Genomic DNA, 12,820 nt, shown 5'->3' with positions numbered 1-12,820 from the left:
TCCTGGCTTTGTGGCCTTGTCCAAATGACAAAAATGACTTTTAGGTCCTGAGGATGCTCTAAAATAATTAGTGGTAAGACAAGCACAAATTTATGTTTCCTTGCTGTTGGAGAAGTCCCTGTAACAAGGAAGCCACAGGTCTTGTCTAAGCCAGTGGACTCAGTCCTAAGGCCTGATATAGAGGCCAGGCATCCTTGCTCTGGAGGTGTCACAGCTCCAAGGCAGCATCACTCCACTGAGGCCCAGAGAGGAGAAGGTCGCACAGCCTAGATCCATCACCTACTGGGCACTTCTGCTGCCCTACATCTTCTCCAGATGCTCTGGGAATGAGGGAATGAAAGAATAGTATAGAGAGAGCAGCAAGGGATCTGAGGCAGAGCACCCAGATTTGAACTCTGGCTTCCTTAATCTCTCCTTGTATGACCCTGGTTTGTGCTAACAATGGACATCATTTGCACAGCATTGTAGGTTTGCAAAGCTCTTTACAATGATTCTCTCATTGAATTCTTATAACAATCCTGCATGGCAGTACTATTATTTTGACATTTTACAGCTGAGAAAACAGAGGGACACTAAATTCAAATACCTTACTCAGCTCACAGGTAACACAGTAAATGTCTGAGGCTGGATTTGAATTCAAGGCTTCCTACTCCCAGCCCCAGCATTCTTTCTGCTGAGCTACCTAGCTGTCCATAGGTGTATACAAAGAGCATGGGACTGGGAACCAAAGACCTCATATCCAATCCTGCTCCTCTGTCTGCTGCTTATGGGAACTCAAATTACTAAACCCTCTGGGCTCAGTTTTCCAATCTGTGAGACAAGAGAGCTGGACTTGGTGGTCCCTGAAGCTCCTTTGAGTGAATCCTGTTATCCTAAGTCCTTGAAATCCTTCCTCATCTATAAAATGGTGACAACCAGACTTGGACGGATCATCACACAGAACAGATGGGGCGCCAGAAATGGGAGCTATCCCAAAGGGTCATTGTTCTGTCCAACACTCTCATCTAAGAGAGGAAGATGAGGAAAGAGTCGCCCATCAGTGTCTAGGGTCACTCCAAAGATCTGAGCCATCCTCCAGGCCACAGAAAGGAGACACTGTGCAATTTCCTTCATGTAAATGTCACATGGGGGAGCATTCAAAGGCTCCTCTTTGTTTTATAGCTTAGGAAATGTGGGGCAGAAGGAAGAGACCTGAGATGCAACAGGAGAGCTTTCAGATGTGTACATCAGGTCACCTGGAATCCCTTACCAACTTTATGTTTTATGAGCTTTGTCTTTTTGGAAAAGAGAAGTAGACTGGCTTTTTGAGGAAAAAGCTAGAATGGTAGAGGGTCTATTGGAGTCAGAATTAGAATGACTTGGTTCATTCTTTAGGATTATTGAGACTTTACTTTGTTGGTGCCTCAGTTTCTGCATGTGTGAAATGAAAGTATCGATGCTGTAGTATTTACCTCCTTATGGAGTTGTTGTCAGGAAAACACTTTATAAACTATTAACATGAAATAAAGATGGCAGGATGAATGGCAGATCCATCCCAATAAACAATTGTGGCTCCAATAGTACCTGACATGAAAATGGGAGTCAGGGCAGTTCTGGGTACAGGCTGTTCATGGAGTCTGGATTTCAGTCTTGCTCCTGACTGTTACTAGCTGACCTCAGGAAGGTACTTCCCTTAAAGCCTCAGTTTTCTTACTTGTACAAGGGTGATGATACTTGCGGGCTTGTAGTGAGGAAATGACTGCAAACTTTGAAGCACTCTCAAAATAGGAGCTGGAATCATTTAGTTCTTGCTGTTAATATTATTTATTACTACTGCGATGGCTATTTATTGCAATCACTATTATTTATTATTGCTATTGTTATTATTTGCAATGACACATGTTGGTCACTTGATCTTGTTCAAGGCACTTGACCCTGATATTTTATTGCAAACAGAACCAGCCAGGGCTGCGACCACTTTTTTTTTTTATTATTTAATAGCCTTTTATTTCCAGGATATATACATGGGTAACTTTACAGCATTAACAACTGCCAAACCTCTTGTTCCAATTTTTCACCTCTTACCTCCCCCCACCCCCTCCCCTAGATGGCAGGATTACCAGTTGCGACCACTTTTCACCAGCCTTGTCGTTGAATGACTTTTACTGTACCCAATCCACCATCTAACAGGGATGATTTACCACCACTGAGGATATTGGAAAGAAACCGAATGCAGCCCCACAAGGTCTGAGCAAGACTGTCTTTGATTTGGATAGCTAACAAAGTTAGCTGGGCAGTGTAATTTGGGGAAAGGGCTCATAGGCAGAAGGGCTGGGGTTGAGACCTAGCCCCCAATTTGTTACAACTATGAGGAGGCCAAGGCAGCTGAGTGGTGGAGGCAAGGAGGCAGCCCTGAAAGCCACAGTCTTCTCCCATTCTGGAGTTCTTTGCAGCCAAAGTGTGAAAATTAGGAAATTTAGTTTCATTGGTCTTGTCTATAAAGACTAATCTACAAGGTGAAAGGAACAGCAAGTTCTATGTGTCTTCCCTGGGATGCCCTCCTGTCTCTGTAGGAGGCTGATGACTCTGGTCTCTACCTACATCTCTTTCCTTCTGGTGTGCAAGTTACTGAGGAAGACTCATGGGTCAGCTCACAACATGAGCTTTCAGGACACAGAGAGCCTTAAATGTCTTAGGAAGGAAGAGGTTTAACAACTTTGGCAACACCTTCATGTGCTTTCCCAGCAAGGTTCAAGTGGATAAGACATTTTTTCTGGAGGAATGGGTCCTGGATTTGGATGCTTCCATTTATCTGAATGAGTTCTGGGACACTGCACAAGTTATTTGAATTCTATTGAGTCAGCAACTCTTTAGGACTCTAAGTTGTCTAGACAGCATAGACCTGCTCTAGTAAAGGAAACTTCCTTACCTGATAGTTCCTTATGCTCATGAACTTTGCCTCTGGGGCCTTACCATCTAGCACAAGTCTGGTCTCTAGTCCCTCACCCCCATCACACCAGCTATGAGAAAGGAGCTCCTACAGCCCATTTTTTTTTTAGCTTCTTTGCTGTATGGGGGACGGAGGAAGGATTTTACAAATGGAAAGTGCAGACTCAGTGAGTCACTCAAAAGACCATTTGGGGACAGTGAATACCATCATCTGACTTGTTGCTGTGCCCCAACTCTAGAACCAGATTTGCGTCCAGGCCTTGTAGTTTCCCGGAAAGAGACACCCTCTCTGGGAGCTGGTCCAGTGCTTTCTCCCAAGCAATGGCAAATTCAGATAGGCACTGAGAGCCACTTGGGAAAATGTGAGGTTTTTGTACCCAAAATACATCATGTTAAATGGAGTTTAGTCTTCCTGGAAACTCCATGACTCACCTGGAAGTCATTTGGCATAAGTAGGGAAAAGAAAGGATCAAGAACAAAACCTGGATAAGAAAGAGGATAAAGAGCATCTCCTTTGGGAAACTTGTTCAGATCCTCCCAATTATAAGAACTCAAACCTTCATGTACTTGAAGAATGGAAGCTTCTGGAAATTAGAGCTATTTCATCTTGGTCTTTGCATTCCATCAACCCAGGCAAATAGTAGGTGCTTAATAAATGCACACTACATTGGTTTTCATGTTCCATTTTTATCCTCAGGAGTCCAGCTCTCCACAGACATGCCTATTGACCCAGTGGTCATGTTACTTTTACATGTTTCTGGGTTTCCAGGGACACACTAGGATTGGCCACTCTTATGTGCTGCAGTGGTGTGCTCACTATGCTAAAAGAGATCAAGAAAGACCCGTGCTTGCAGGCCAAACTGCTGGCAGGGACGGATGAGAGAGGATGCTGCAAAGAGCCACCCAGAGGAGGATGTCTGCAGAGATGTGATCTTCATCTCTGCAAAGAATATGCCCAAATTTGGGGAGGAAGAGCTGCAGGGGAGCACTGTTCGCTCACTCCCAGGAGGGTCAAGTAAATGGATTTGACTATAGAAACCTAGTTTTTTTTTTCAGGGTAACACATTGCATTGAAAAATGAAAGCAGATTGCTTAATTTTTTAGAAAAAATATGAATAAATTATGCAGACCAGCTGTTTTGAGTTGGAAAGAACTTTTAAGTGTTGATTAAAACCTAATTTGTTTTGTTTTCTCATGAAACATATGGGACAAAAATCCACAGGAACCGGGGTTGGGCCCAAATGATGTGGGACAACCTCAGCTATGTGCATGTTCCTTAGCATTTTCCAAAATAAATTAGCCACAGGACACCTGGGGGCTTGGGCTTGGCTTTGGACACCCAAGAATTCCCATTGTCCTGAGGACTTGGAATCATGGTGGACTCTTAAGGAACAGGAAGGGTCACAAAAACATGAGGGCAGAGTAGAGGAAATTCACTTCTCTTTGTCTTCCAGAATCACAGAATGTCCAAAATGGAAGAACCTCAATGGGCGCCCCTGAGAGGTGAAAGCAGACCTGGATACCTCAAAAAGTGACATGACATGTGGGCAGAGTTGAGTGAGCTGAGGCTGAATTTTGGACATGTAGACTCTTCGGCCCCTCACTTCTCACCTCTCAGCTTCATGCTTCCCCTCAGTCCAAGGAAGCCCTAGCCCAATGCCTCCAGGTAGCCCTACCTATAAGGCAAATGTACCAGGAGCCAGAAGCTTTCCTCATGAGCATCATAGGAACTCTTTGTGCATTGTAAGTGAATGAGATATTTTAAAAAATCAAAAATAAGCTCTTATAACCAAGAGTTTTGCCTGGTTTTATTTTTATAATTCTCTTCTTTTCTCCTCTAACATTTATCTATCCTCTCAAGACGAGTGAGCTTGATATTCTATAAGTACCCACAAGGCAGGCTGTCTCTCAAAGAGAAGTCCCTCACCTCAAAGGACACATCCCTGGGCTTGATGTTTCCTGGAGGAATGGGCAGGGCAAGCATCTCACCATGCCTTCCCAACCTGGGCTCTGCGTTAGTGGAGACTCATGTAGAGGCTATTGAGAGAGAGTTTAGGTGATTCAAATAATCTCTGCAGTGTAACAAACAAGCAAAAAAAGAAAAGAAATAATGAAAAGGGAAGCAGGGAAAGAGCAGACATTATTCACTGAGAGCCCAGCACAAGCAGCCTTAAAGAGTTCTGGGAACTTGTCAGTGAAGAACTGATTTGAGATGTCCCCCTGAGCCACTCAGAGGCCCTGGAACCTTAGGGAAGGAGAGGGACTGCGATTATTGTTGGGAAACCGGATCCCAGGCTGCTTGTAGGGCAGGCCGCCCAGGCCTGCTGCCATTACATGCGTCATCCCTCTAAAGGCAGGTGTGGTTTTCTTCACAGAACCTAAACATAGCACATTCTGGGGACAGATTGGACTCAAGGTTAGGAAAATCAAACAAAGCAATTCAATTCAGCAAACATTTATTAATCCAGGCCCCGAAGGAGGCACTTAGGAGGGAACAAAGATGAACAAAGTCCTGTCATTGCCTCAAAAAGTTAGGATAATAATAACCACTCACAGTTTTATAATCCTGTGAGATACACAGGACACCAAACTCACAAGAATCCTGTGAGGTGGAGAGTGGCAGCACTATTATGCCATGTTGTCGCTCTTCTGTTATTGTTGAGTCATTTTCCCAGTCATGTCCTATTTGGGGCTTTCTTGGCAAAGATACTAGAATGCTTTCCCTCTGAAGCTCATTGTCCTGATGAGGAAACTGAGGTAAAGTTGTATGAAATGAATTACCCAGGGTCACAGAGCTAGTAAGTGTCTGAGAGCCACTCACCCACCTCCTCCTAACTCTATTCAATGCCCCCTCTCTAGCATATCTGACTACCTTAGCTCACCTAATAGGCAGAATAAGATGGAGATACCAAAAGATAAACACCACACAGAATAGACTATTAAGTATTGGGCAGCTCAGTGGCACAGATAATAAAATTCAGGAAGACTCTATAAGTTCAAATCAATTCTCAGACACTTGTTAACTGTGTGACCTTGGGGAAATCACTTAACCCTATTTGCCTCAATTTCCTCATTTGTAATCACATCTAGAGAAGAAAAAGGCAAACCATCCCAGTATTTCGGCCAAGAAAACACCAAATTGGTCATGACTGAGATTCTTCTTTGAGTGTTGGATATTCAATGATACTCAATGCTTTGCATGTCCAATGGAAGGAGAGGTTATTTCCCTCACATGTACTAGAGAAAAGGAGTTGCTTGAAGAATATTTAAAACCACTTTTCAATGCTGATCTGGTGATGAAAACCACGATGGAAAATTGATTGAGTTGTTCGGTTCCCTCTTCTTATTTCCTTCTCTTTTCTCTATTGATTAGAATGTTATTTGAACCAGAAAGGAAAAAAAAAATGGTCAGTGGTATATAGAGGAAAGTAAAAAGATCATAAGAGAGTGCCTGGTTCACCTTGGGATGACTTTAAGTCACCTCCCAAAATGAAATACATCAATGCCTGTGGAGAGACTTAACAGAAGTGATCCATAGATCACTGCCAGTCAAAAAAAAAAAGCAAGAAAGAAGGCTGAAGAAAAGTCCATATTGCCCCAATTTTCAAAAAGGGGAAGAGAATCAATTCTGCAAATTCTAAGATCTATCAAATCGACTTCAATTCTCATCAAAATTCTTAAATGCATTTGTAAAGAGTCTGCTAATGAAGATCTAGAAAAGGCAAAGTGTGATCTCAAAGAGCTGATAAGGCTTCATCAGGAACAGGTCCTGTCATACCAACTGAATAAGGGATGATGTAGGTCCAATTTACCCAAATTTTAGCAAAATACTGGATAAATTCATCTTGTGTTGATCATCTGAAGGAAAAGTGAGGAATGTGTTAGTCAATAGCACAATGAGGTAGATTCTGGCCTGACAAAGAGAGAGACCAAAGAATTAATACTCCAATGTCATCTAGGAGAGCCTCCTCTAGTGGAGGGTCCTAGAGATCTGCATTTGGGGTTCTGCTCTTTCATATGTTTATTGCTAACTTAGATAAAAGTTTAGAAGGCATGCTGGTAAAAAAAAAAATAGAGCTGATCTAAATCTAGAAGTGGTAGCTTCTCTCCATGTATGACACAGAATCCAAAAAGATCTTGCTAGGCCAGATCATTGAAGTAAAGCAAAAAAATAAAAAATAAAATAGCATGAATAAATATGAGGCAGCTAAGAATAACTAAGTTCACAGGTACAGGTTGGGGGTGGGTCAAAGCTAGGCAGCACCTCCTCTGAAAAAGAATTGAGAGTGTTAGTTGATTGCTAGATCAACACAAGCCAACAGTGTCATTTGGAAGCCAAAACTTTTTCTGAGGCTGTGTTAAGAGAAAGATGGATTTGAAATATTAAGAACTCCACTGCACATTGCCCTGATCATACACTATGGTACTGGGCTCAGTTCTGAATTCCACATTTAAGGAAGGGCATTGACACATTGGAGAGAAATCCAAGGAAGGCAATCAGGACAATGAAGGACCTTGAATTTATTCCATTTAAATACTGACTTAAGAATATGTGATAGTTTACTCTGAAGAAGAGAGAAAGTTGAGGAGGAAATAAAAGTTATTGCTAGTTTTTGAAGAATTACAAGTTATATTTAAGAGGCAGGATTTAGTGGCTGGTTGTAAAGGAAAGTCAATAATAATTAAAGTTTGGAGGCCAAGTATCTAAGACCATCATGGTTCCATCAACAGAAAGGAAAAGCTGAAAGAAGAGAGTTTGGGGAAGAGTCTGCACATGCTTGGTCACAGAAATGATAGAAGTCAGTGGTTGATGTCCAGGGATTAAGAACGGAAATATGGAGAGTGGGGTAGGGCTATCGCTTTATGAGGGCCAAAGGTGGGGAGAGAAAAAGATCAATCAGAGATAATAGAGCATAAGGAGAGAGAGGTTTTATGGAAGCCAAAGGAGGAGCTGGTATGAAGAAGGGGAGAGGGGATAGCATCTAAGCTGTACAAGCTCAAACAGAATGAAATCTATAGCAGAGACCTTTATTTTGGTCCTTAGAAAGCCTTTTTAACTTTCAAAAAACATTTCCAATTGGGCGATGGAGATAGAAGCCAGATGTAAGTGATTGAGGAAGAAATGACCGGTGAGAAAATAATGAAAGCAAAGAATGAGAGAAAAGAGATGGAATTATAACTTGAAGTAATAGAAAGATCAAAGGAAGCCTTCATTTATTTATTTGCTATTAAAATAGGGAGATCCTCAAAAGGGGGTACTAAGAAACAGGAAAAGAAATGGGGGGAAAGAGGAAAACTGGAAGGAAGTGAGAGGTAGAAAAACAGATGGTTGGAGAGATAAGGAAGGATGGAGGGAGAAAAAGAAAGATGGAGGCAGGGAGAGGGAAAGAGAAATAGAAAGAGACAAGAAAAGAAGGAGGGAGAGGGAGAAGGAGAGGAAAATGAAGAGGGGGAGAGAAAGACAGAGACAGAGACATAGATAGAGATGGGATAGGGGTGAGAGTGGAAGAATCTTTCCTCTTGCCCTCCTTGAAACAGGGATTGACTTCTAGTTATTTATGGCAATTATAATATTCTTCCAAAGTTCCCAATAGTTGGTACGCAGCATCAGTCACCAACACCAGGGCCTCCACTCCTTTGGTCTGCCTTGTTCCACAACTGCATTGCTTCAGATTACGTAGTCAGCAAAAGAACATGTTTTGAGCTCGTTTCCTAAACTGCCTTCACCAAATAAAGCTGTATTGGCTTTACTGGCCTGACTGATTTTTTACTGTCACATCAGTTTCATGCAGAATTGCAGCCGTACTGACAGTGTCCTGGGATGTGGAGATTTACAGTCTGTCCCAAAGTAAGGGAAGTCCAGAAGAGAAAGGAAACTGATGATTCCCATGACAGTGCTTAACTATTTGATGGAATCAAGCACACTACAATCCAAGCCAAACAGTTCTGTGTCTCTTAGCAATGAGGCTCTAAATACAGTTTCATCTCCATGTTTTTTTTTTTAAAGATTATCAAATTTTTGTAGTCCCCCAAAAGTTATAAATAATAGCATTGTAAGACGGGAAATTAACTAGAATGCTCATTTTGTATATATAAAAGTTTAACATGATGTCATTTTCCAGAGTGTGTGTGTGGGGAAATGAGGGGAGTGGAGATCAACATCATAAGAGCAAACATGATGCCATTTTCCTTGCTAGTTTCTCCAGGAAGTAAGTAGTTTAGAAAAATGTATTTTTAAAAATATATATAAATTCGGATGAGATCTATATATTAAAATCATTTTATCTCAATATTTCTATAGTTACATATAAAGCTCTACATGCATATATGTATCAATATAGATTAGATAGAAAGAGTGACAAAGAGATCAACATGTAAATAGACAGAATGATGGATTGACAGACAGACAAACAGGCAAACAGATTGACAGCCTGACAGACAGATGAACAGAGACAGACAAATTGACGTGTAGAAAGACAGATAGACACAAATATATATATATGTATATAGAGACAGAGAGAGACACACACAGAGACAGACAGACAGGCAAAGACACACACACACATCTCCTATACACACTTGTATATGTGTACATAAATACACACACTTTTGTGTGCATATATGTGTGTGTGTACACATGTGTGTGTGTGCGTGTGTGTCTTGCCCAGGGTCCCACAGCTGGTAAGTGGTTTTCCTCACTCAAGGACTAGGGCTCTCTTCATCAGTCCCACCAAGATGCCACACACACACACACACACACACACACACACACACACGTACCTATGTACATACTGATACATCCATATTTGCAGATTTATCATGCAGTATGTATGCATATAATCTATTTCTGTATACATACATACATATATGTGTGCATATATTTCATGTTATATGTATATATATATATATGTGCTCCGATATAAATAGGTATATATTTTTATATGTATATTGTGCATTTGCATAAAAGCTGTATGTTTGAACAAAGTTTTATATAGAATGGTTGACTCAGCCCGGGCCTATGGTTCCTCTCCAAAATTCACCTCCCCTGGTGATTTTCTTTCTTTCATAAATGAATAAAACTGTTGGACATATGTACTTAGCCGCCCTGATTTGAAAAAAAAAAAACACCACCTTCCGTTTACCCAAACAAAATGCCAGGAAACATGAGAGGGGAGAGAGCTGCCACCCAGGGTCTGTCGCTAAGCAACAGGACATCTCTTGCGCTGTAACCAAATTACCAGGTTCTGCCCCTCCCCCACCCCTTGCCCACAGCCTCTCCCACTGGCCTCAGTGTTTCTGGGCACTGCTGCCTTAAGGCAGTCTTCTTTGTCCTGCCAAGTTCATGGGGTTTGAACTTTTATCTCCAGATTATGCAGATAGATCAGTGGAGAGCCAGTTTTCAATAAAGCATCCCAGGAAGCAGCTCCTCCAACGAGAAGGGCTGCGAGAGCACACGGAGCCAACGCGTGCTTTTTGAGCCATCAAAGGAACGGAAGATTGTTGAAACTTGAGATCATCCTGACTCATACAGACTCTTCGTGTTCACTTTTTCTTTTCCCTTCAAGCCCAGTCTTGGCTCCAGATATTCCCAAAGTCTTGTCTCATTCGTCCCTTTAAGGAAAAACAATCTTTCCTTCCTGGAGCCCCTTCTAGCATCCTGTCGGCATTCTCTTTTGCATCCCCCAAATCCTGCCCTGTGTCATAGATGACTGGCACATCACCTTATCTAAGAGTGAGATCCTTGGAGGTAGGATCTAGACTCTTTCTGGCACAGAACAAATGGTCGTGTCTGTATCCCCGGAACTGAATGGGCACGGGATCCAGTTAAAAACGGTCTCATTGGGATTTCCTTCTTCACATCAACATCACTGAATGCTACATCATCGAGGAAATGACTGTCTGAAGGAAGTCTTGAGGGGATGCTGAGCATCCAACCAGTGCTGCAAACTTCCACTCACCAATATGGGGGCTTGTTAATGTGTGTATATCTCTGTGTGTGTGTGCATGCATATTTGGGTGCATGCGTGCACACAAGTGTGTTCTTGAGGCCGCCTTTGTCAGCATGTCCATGTGTCAGGCACCCAGGACTTCTGGAAGCTGGCAGAGCAGCCCCTTTGTGGGATAGATGCCATCTCAGCAGATGGATGTCAGTGCAGGCCTGCCAAGGAATGGGGATGTACATGGCGTTCCCCTCCGAGGGGCACAGTCCTATCCAGGAGCATCCGTCTGTGTCCCTGGATGGTGGAATCTTCCATTCCTGTTCCATTTCGGCCCCGGCCAGATCGCTCCAAACAATGTTTTCGGAAGATGATTGGTTTGAGCTTCGGCGTGTTTGCCTGGGCGTTCCACAGAAACGAGCGGGGTGGAAGCCATAATTATGGCCTTCCAAAGAGCAGAGATGCTTTTGTGGGCCCCGTATTCTCCTCCTGGACGGCCAGCCGAGCACAAAAGCTGTATCTCTGGCAGTTGGAAGAGGATTTCAGCTGAAAAGAGCCTGGAGGGTCCCAGCTGGCACAAAGCAGATTTCAGTGTGGTTTTCCCATCTTGGCACAAGGAAAATGAGTTTTAATCAAGAGTAAAGAATCGGTTCCATTTTACAGAAGAGAGAGACATACCTACAGACACAAATGAAACCAGCCATATAGAGGTAGAAACACCATGACTCCAAGGCCGCCCATGGACCATAGGAAAAAGAAACCACCCTAATGTGCCCAGTGACAGAGACTTACACAGAACATAGGAACACATGGAAACAGGACTAGTTCTATACTTTGAGGTCTTTGCTTAAAATGCCAATCTGCTGTTATTACTCAGACAAATTTCATAATCTTTCATCTTGTTTTGTTTTCTATAAAATGAAGAAATTAGGCTCAATGACAGCTGAATGATCCTTCCAGCTGCATATATATGAGCCTGACATCTTAGGCTCTGGGCCTTCCCTTCTCTTGCCATTTTAAACACACCTCAAAATTATGCATTGATTGCTATCCACCTCACTTACCTTTGGAAACTGTTAAGAGTACCATTTGTACTAGGTGGGCTGCCTAAAGTTGCAGGCTTTCTGGTCTAATAGAAAGTTTATGAGCTCACTCTATCCCTCCTGACAAATGGACAGACAGTGTAATTGCCAGGTTTCTGTTGACAAAATTAGCAAAGACCTAATCTCCCCCTCCTTCTACACCTACCAGACCAGCCTTTAACATGATACCAAACTAAATAATAATAAATCAATAAGAAATAAATAAGCTTGGGCCTCTTATATGCCTCTTAAGTAGAGAGACCAATGGTCCCATTTAATAGATGAAGACACTGAGGCTTAGAAAGTTAACATATTTTTCCTATAGTCAATGCTTGTCCCCATTAGCCTCTAGCCTATCTTTCCAGTCTATGACTGCCCTCCACTCATGCTACAATAGACTATCAATCCAAAAAAAAATCTATCACCTCCTTCAGTGCAAGAACTGATGCACCTGGAGGTTGGCCCAGTGCCTTGTAGATGTTTTGTTTGATTTTCTGTGTCTGTGAAATCATGGGTGCCAGGAACTTCAGCAGATATGCAGAGGTCAAATCACACAACCAGAATGCATCTGAGCAGGATTTACATGCAATTGGTTCTGACATTTAGATTAGGTCTTCATCTCTTCCCTTCTGCCAACTAATGTAGGTGCTTCATAAATGCTTATGAGTGAGTGGAGTTGGCCACAGTCTCTCTCAGCTCTTTCCACGATATCCATTTCACATAGGATCACATTTACTCCTTATTTATTCCTTTATACCTAAGCAAATAGGTGCAAAAAGGTGAAATGTGGAGTGAGCCTTTTAAGGCTGAAAACATGATGCTGACTCAACCAAAAAAAATGCCTCTAACATTGAAGAATCAGAGAAGAACATC

The sequence above is a fragment of the Sarcophilus harrisii genome, chromosome 5, assembly GCF_902635505.1.
Source record: "Sarcophilus harrisii chromosome 5, mSarHar1.11, whole genome shotgun sequence".
Lineage (NCBI taxonomy): Eukaryota > Metazoa > Chordata > Mammalia > Dasyuromorphia > Dasyuridae > Sarcophilus > Sarcophilus harrisii.
Note: the sequence above shows the minus strand (reverse complement) of the source record.